General features: G+C 42.0%; 1 pseudogene; it reads left to right on the top strand.

The window, feature by feature from the left end:
* Positions 1-1,293: 1,293 nt before the first annotated feature.
* Positions 1,294-1,692, top strand: LOC123458636 (annotated as a pseudogene).
* The last annotated feature ends 3,976 nt before the right edge of the window (positions 1,693-5,668 follow it).

Raw genomic sequence — 5,668 nt, 5'->3', positions numbered from 1 at the left:
GAAGGAAATAGGCCCTAGGTTGCCAGGGGGAAATTCAGGGTTCCTTGATGGAGTGGAAGCCCGTCACAGAAGTTACAGCCTATCAAGAAAGGTGGGGTCTATGGACTGAGATAGGAGCCTCCTAGGATCCTAAAGAATCTTCTGGCAACAGGCCTCAGAGCCAAAGTATTCTGGGGCAGTGGTCTCCTCCCACTGCATGGAAAATTGCATCTAAGGTGGTCAGGGGGCCTATGAAGTTACGATGACTCAGGAAGTTCTCTTTGCCTTTCTTTCTGTTTGATTATTTTAGAATATGTTTTATTTGCAAACAGAGAGAGAGAGAGCATGCCAGGGCCTCTTGCCACTGCAAATGAACTCCAGATGCATGCTTTGTGCACCTGATTTTACATAGGTGCTGAGGAATTGAACCCAGGCCATAAGTCTTTGCAAGCAAACACCTTTAAATGTTGAGCTATGTCCCCACCCTCTCTGTTTTTTGATTTCTTTAAAAACGTAAATAGTCTAGTAGCTGAACATGTAGTGCAGTGGTAAAATGCATGCTTAGCATGTGTGAGGCCCTGGGTTTGATTCCCAGTGCCACCAAAAGTAAGTTACCTAAATACATCAAGTGAAAGGTACACAAGTGAAAAGTACTCCAAATATATACTGTCTATAAGAAGGTCACTTCAGGGCTAGAGAGATGGCTTAGCAGCTAAGGCACTTGCCAGTGAAGCCAAAGGACTCACGTTCAATTCCCAAGTACCCATTTAAAGCTGGATACATAAGGTAGCGAATGTGTCTAGAGTTCATTTGCAGCAGCTAGAGGCCCCGACACGCCCATTTCATTTTCTCTCTCTCTCTTTCTGCCTCTTTCTCTGTCTCTTAAATAAAGAAGTCAAAAAAAATTTTTTTCAAAAAAAAAAAAAAGGAAGCTCTAAACCGGGCGAGGTGGCGCACGTGTTTAATCCCAGCACTCGAGAGGCAGAGGTAGGCGGATCGCCATGAGTTCAAGGCCACCCTGAGACTACATAGTGAATTCCAGGTCAGCCTGGTTCAGAGTGAGACCCTACCTCAAAAACAAAAAGAAGCTCACTTCAACTTTACAATATATTCAAGATGAAAAGAAGCAGTTGAACAAAGGTAGATCACGCATATATTACCAAAGAAAGAGGAGTGTTTTGTTAATATCAGATACATAGAACAGAATATTACTTTATAGATACATAAATGATCTGCGGATGTCGCTCAGTGGTAGAGCACTTATCTTGCATGTACAAAACTGAGCTCAGCTTCCTGTCCCTGGCGCTTCGGAAGCCGCGGCTTGCGGTGCAGACATGGCCAAGTCCAAGAACCCCACCACTCACAACCAGTCCCGGAAATGGCACATAAATGGCATCAAGATATGACTCTCTCCAGGGGGTCAACCCTAAGTTCCCGAGGAACATGCGTTTTGCCAAGAAGCATAAGAAGGGCCTGAAGAAGATGCAGGCCAGGTTCCCAGCCACAAGCTCAGCCAACTTGCCTTCGTCACCCACCCCAAGCTTGGTAAGCATGTTCGTACCTACATCGCCAAGAGCCAAGAGTCACAGGCTCTGCCAAACAAGACCCAAGGCCCAGGCTGCAGCTCCAGCTCCAGCTCCAGCTGAGGCCCAGACCCGGGCTGCACCTTCTGCTCCAGCTCAGGCTCCCAGAGGTGCAAAGGCCCCGCAGTAAAGCTCTCCGTCCACCAATGTAAAGACAGATATAGGCATGTCCCCTTGGCTGTTTGCAGATGGCAGGAGTCCTGTGCCCTTTCTACAAATAAACTTATGGCAGGATCTGTTTTTTAAAAAAAAAAAAAAAGACTGAGCACAAACCTCAGCACCTTGGGGGGGAGGGGAATAAACACAATCATTAAAAAGTCAATCCACCAAGGAAACAGCAATCTGTAATAGGTACGTACCAAACAACAAGAGTACAAAACATACGAAGCAGGAATTAGGAGAACCAGAAAGACTTCTGCATCCTACCAGCTGTGGTGGTACACGTCTTTAACCCCAGTCCTCGGGAGGCTGAGGTAAATGGATCACTATGAGTTCAAGGCCAGCCTGGACTACAGAATTCCAGGTCAGCATAGGCTAAAATAAGACTCTGCTTTAAAAAAAAAAAAAAAAAAAAAAAAGGAGATTTCTACATTCCTTTCTCAATAATTCATAGATAACCACACAGAAAATCAATAAGAACTCAACCCCAGCAAACAACAGGACAGTCACCAACAAGGGAATAAAATAATCTTTTCAAGTTAACTTCTGGTAAGATATATGAAAACATAAGCCATATTCTTTGCCTTAAAACAAACCTCACCTAATTTCAAAGAATTTAAACCATAGAGCTGGTATTCTTTGAGTACTATGGAATCAAACCAGAAACCATAAAAGTAACAAGTAAAATACCAAACACTTCAAAACTAAACAGTAAACTATTAAATAATCCATGAATAGAAAAGAAAGTCTCAAAGGAAATTTCAAAATACATGTAACTAAAAGAAATGAAAATATATCATATAAAATTTATGATACACAGCATAAGTAGTGCTGATGAGAAAGAAATTCAGGACTAATCTATATTCTTTAAAAAAAAAAGAGAGAGAGAGAGAGAGAGGGCTGGAGAGATGGCTTAGCGGTTAAGCGCTTGCCTGTGAAGCCTAAGGACCCCGGTTCGAGGCTTGGTTCCCCAGGTCCCACATTAGTCAGATGCACAAGGGGGCGCACGCATCTGGAGTTCCTTTGCAGAGGCTGGAAGCCCTGGCACGCCCATTCTCTCTCTCCCTCTATCTTTCTCTCTGTGTCTGTCACTCTCAAATAAATAAATAAATAAAAATTTTAAAAAAAAAAAAAGAGAGAGAGAGAGGCCGGGGTGTAGCTTAGTGGTAGGTGCTGGTCTAGCATTGGTGAAGCATTGGGTTTTGCTCCCAGCTACAAAAAGCTAAAGTAGTAAAAGAAAAGGGGAAGAAGCCTCAAGTCAATAATTTAAGCTTCCATTTAAAAAGTCAAGTAGAAGAAAAGCAAAATAAATATAAAGGAATTAATAAAGATATCAGCAGGAATCAATGAAATTGGGAAAAAAATAAAATAAATATTCTTTTCCCTAAAGATTAATATAATTTACAGAACTCTTTTGGCAAAGAAACAGAATGAGAGTATCAATGGAGAACCTGTATCCATGAAAGAAAGCTTCAAAAGAGAGTACAACAAAAATTTCTCCATGGAGTGGAGTTTCAAAGGGGAAAGTGGGGGAAGGGAGGGAATTAGCATGTAATACTGTTTATAATTATGGAAGTTGTCAATAAAAAATATTTTGTAAAAAGAGGTAGCACCAAAAAAATTCTCCATGTATACACTGGACAACTCAGGGCTGGAGAAATGGCTTAGCAGTTAAGGTGCTTGCCTGCAAAGCCTAAGGACCCAGGTTCAATTTCCCAGTATCCACTTGAGCCAGAGGCACAAGGTAGCACATGTGTCTGGAGTTCATTTGCAGTGGCTAGAGGCCCTGTTGCACCCAATCTGTCTCTCTGCTTCTCTCCCTCCTCCCTCCCTCCCTCCCTCCCTCTCTCTCTCTCTCTCTCTCTCTCTCCAATAAATAAATAAATATATAATTTTAAATTTTTTGCCAACCCAGATAAATGGAATAATTCCTTTTAAAAATATAAAGTATTACAGCTCGCCCTGAAAGAAAACAGATCTCTTGAATGATTGGGGAAATTTTTTTTTTTTTTCTTTTTCGAGGTAGGGTCTCACTCTGGTCCAGGCTGACCTGGAACTAACTATGTAGTCTCAGGGTAGCCTCGAACTCATGGTGATCCTCCTACCTCTGCCTCCCAAGTGCTGGGATTAAAGGCGTGCGCCACCACGCCCGGCTGTTGATTGGGGAAATTTGATGTGTAAGTACCAAAAAGAAATCTGCAGGCTCAGAAAGTATCACCAGAGAATTTTACCCATGTTTAAAAACAGTCAACCCTAATTCTTCACAATCCATTCAGAAACAAAAGAGAACAAGCCTCAAATCCTTTATTAATATTCCAAACCATACCGATCTTTAAAGAATGTGGTGGATGGAAAAAGCCATCTCAAAATGTTACTCACTGTAATTACATTGACACGATCATTTGCAATTATAGAAATTATAGAAATAGAAAAATATTGCTTGCCACTAATTAAAGAAGGTTGGAGGTGAACTAGAAATAAGTTTGGCTATAAAGACCATGTGAGATGTCATGGCAGTGGTGGAAATGTAGACTATTTTGGCTTCTTCAATGTAAACATCTTGATTGCCAGCCAGGTAAGATGTGCCCACAGGTGCAATAGTGGCACATAAGTTATAAGGGGAACCAACTGCTCTCTGACTGGATTTGAGACCCACTCAGTGGGAGGGAATATTTGCTTCCTGCTAAGAATTAAGCCAAAAGCCTAGGGTCTTGAAGTCTTAGACCCTAGAGCGAAGCTACCATGGTTCTTTGATTAAGTGTGCCCATCTAAAAGCCTTCCAAATATTTATGATCATTGATACTGTTTTCACTTTTGGTTAGAGAAGTTTATTTTTATAGATGGCAGTGAATGCCAGGGAAACTCAATTCTCATCAACATGAAAAGAGAAAGGCCAATGCTTAACAGTGAAGTTATTTCTATCACACATACCAGGGCTCAGAGAACATTGCAGAGTAAGTAGGAAAATTGCTCCCCCTGCTAGCCAGAGAATCTTCTCTATAGGGATGGCAGCAGACACTGAGAGGACTCAAAATCCATGCAAGCTGAAAATAAAAGGCCGTCAAAAGGGCAACACTAGCCAGGTATGGTGGTGCACACCTTTAAAATCCCAGCACTCAGGAGACAGAGGTAGGAGGATCACCAAGAGTTCAAGGCCACTCTGAAACTACATAGTTAATTCCAGGTCAGCCTGGGCCAAAGTGAGATTCTACTTAAAAAACAACATAAACCAAGCCTTCACAGTCCAAATTTATGATTTTTAAACTCTCACCAGGATAGACAATCAAGCTCTGCTTACAACAATGTAAGGCTTCTCAAGTCCAAAGTACCAAATCCTTCCATATTCCTCCTACAAACAATTTCCAAAAGACCAAAAACCACATGGTCAGATCCATCACAGCAACAAACCCACTCTTAGTACCATTTTTCACTTGTAGTTACCCTATCATTGCTGGGAAAGGGAACTAGCTTCCTCTACAATTTGTAAAAAATACCCAATCAGAAGAAGTTTATGAGAGAAAAGGGTTTATTTCAGGCTTACAGATTCTAGGGGAAGTTTCGTTGTGGCAGAAGAAACTGGCTCACTTCATCGTACATCTATAACACAGAAAGAAAAAATAGTGGGCTGGAGAGATGGCTTAGTGGTTAAGCGCTCACCTGTGAAGCCTAACAATCCCAGTTCGAGTCTCAGTTCCCCAGGACCCACGTTAGCCAGATGCACAAAGGGGCACACATGTCTGGAGTTCATTTGCAGTGGCTGGAGGCCCTGGTGTGCTCGCTCTCTCTCTCTCTCTCTCTCTCTCTCTCTCTCTCTCTCTCTCTCTTTCTCTCTGTTGCTCTCAAATAAATAAAATAATAATAATAAACAAAAAGAAAGAACAAATAGCCAGAGCTCAATCTGGATTTCTACACATGCCTGGACAAGGCTGGACTCCAGATCTGCCTGG

The sequence above is a fragment of the Jaculus jaculus genome, chromosome 1 (assembly GCF_020740685.1).
Source record: "Jaculus jaculus isolate mJacJac1 chromosome 1, mJacJac1.mat.Y.cur, whole genome shotgun sequence".
NCBI lineage: Eukaryota > Metazoa > Chordata > Mammalia > Rodentia > Dipodidae > Jaculus > Jaculus jaculus.
This window is presented reverse-complemented; position numbering and strand designations above follow the sequence as displayed.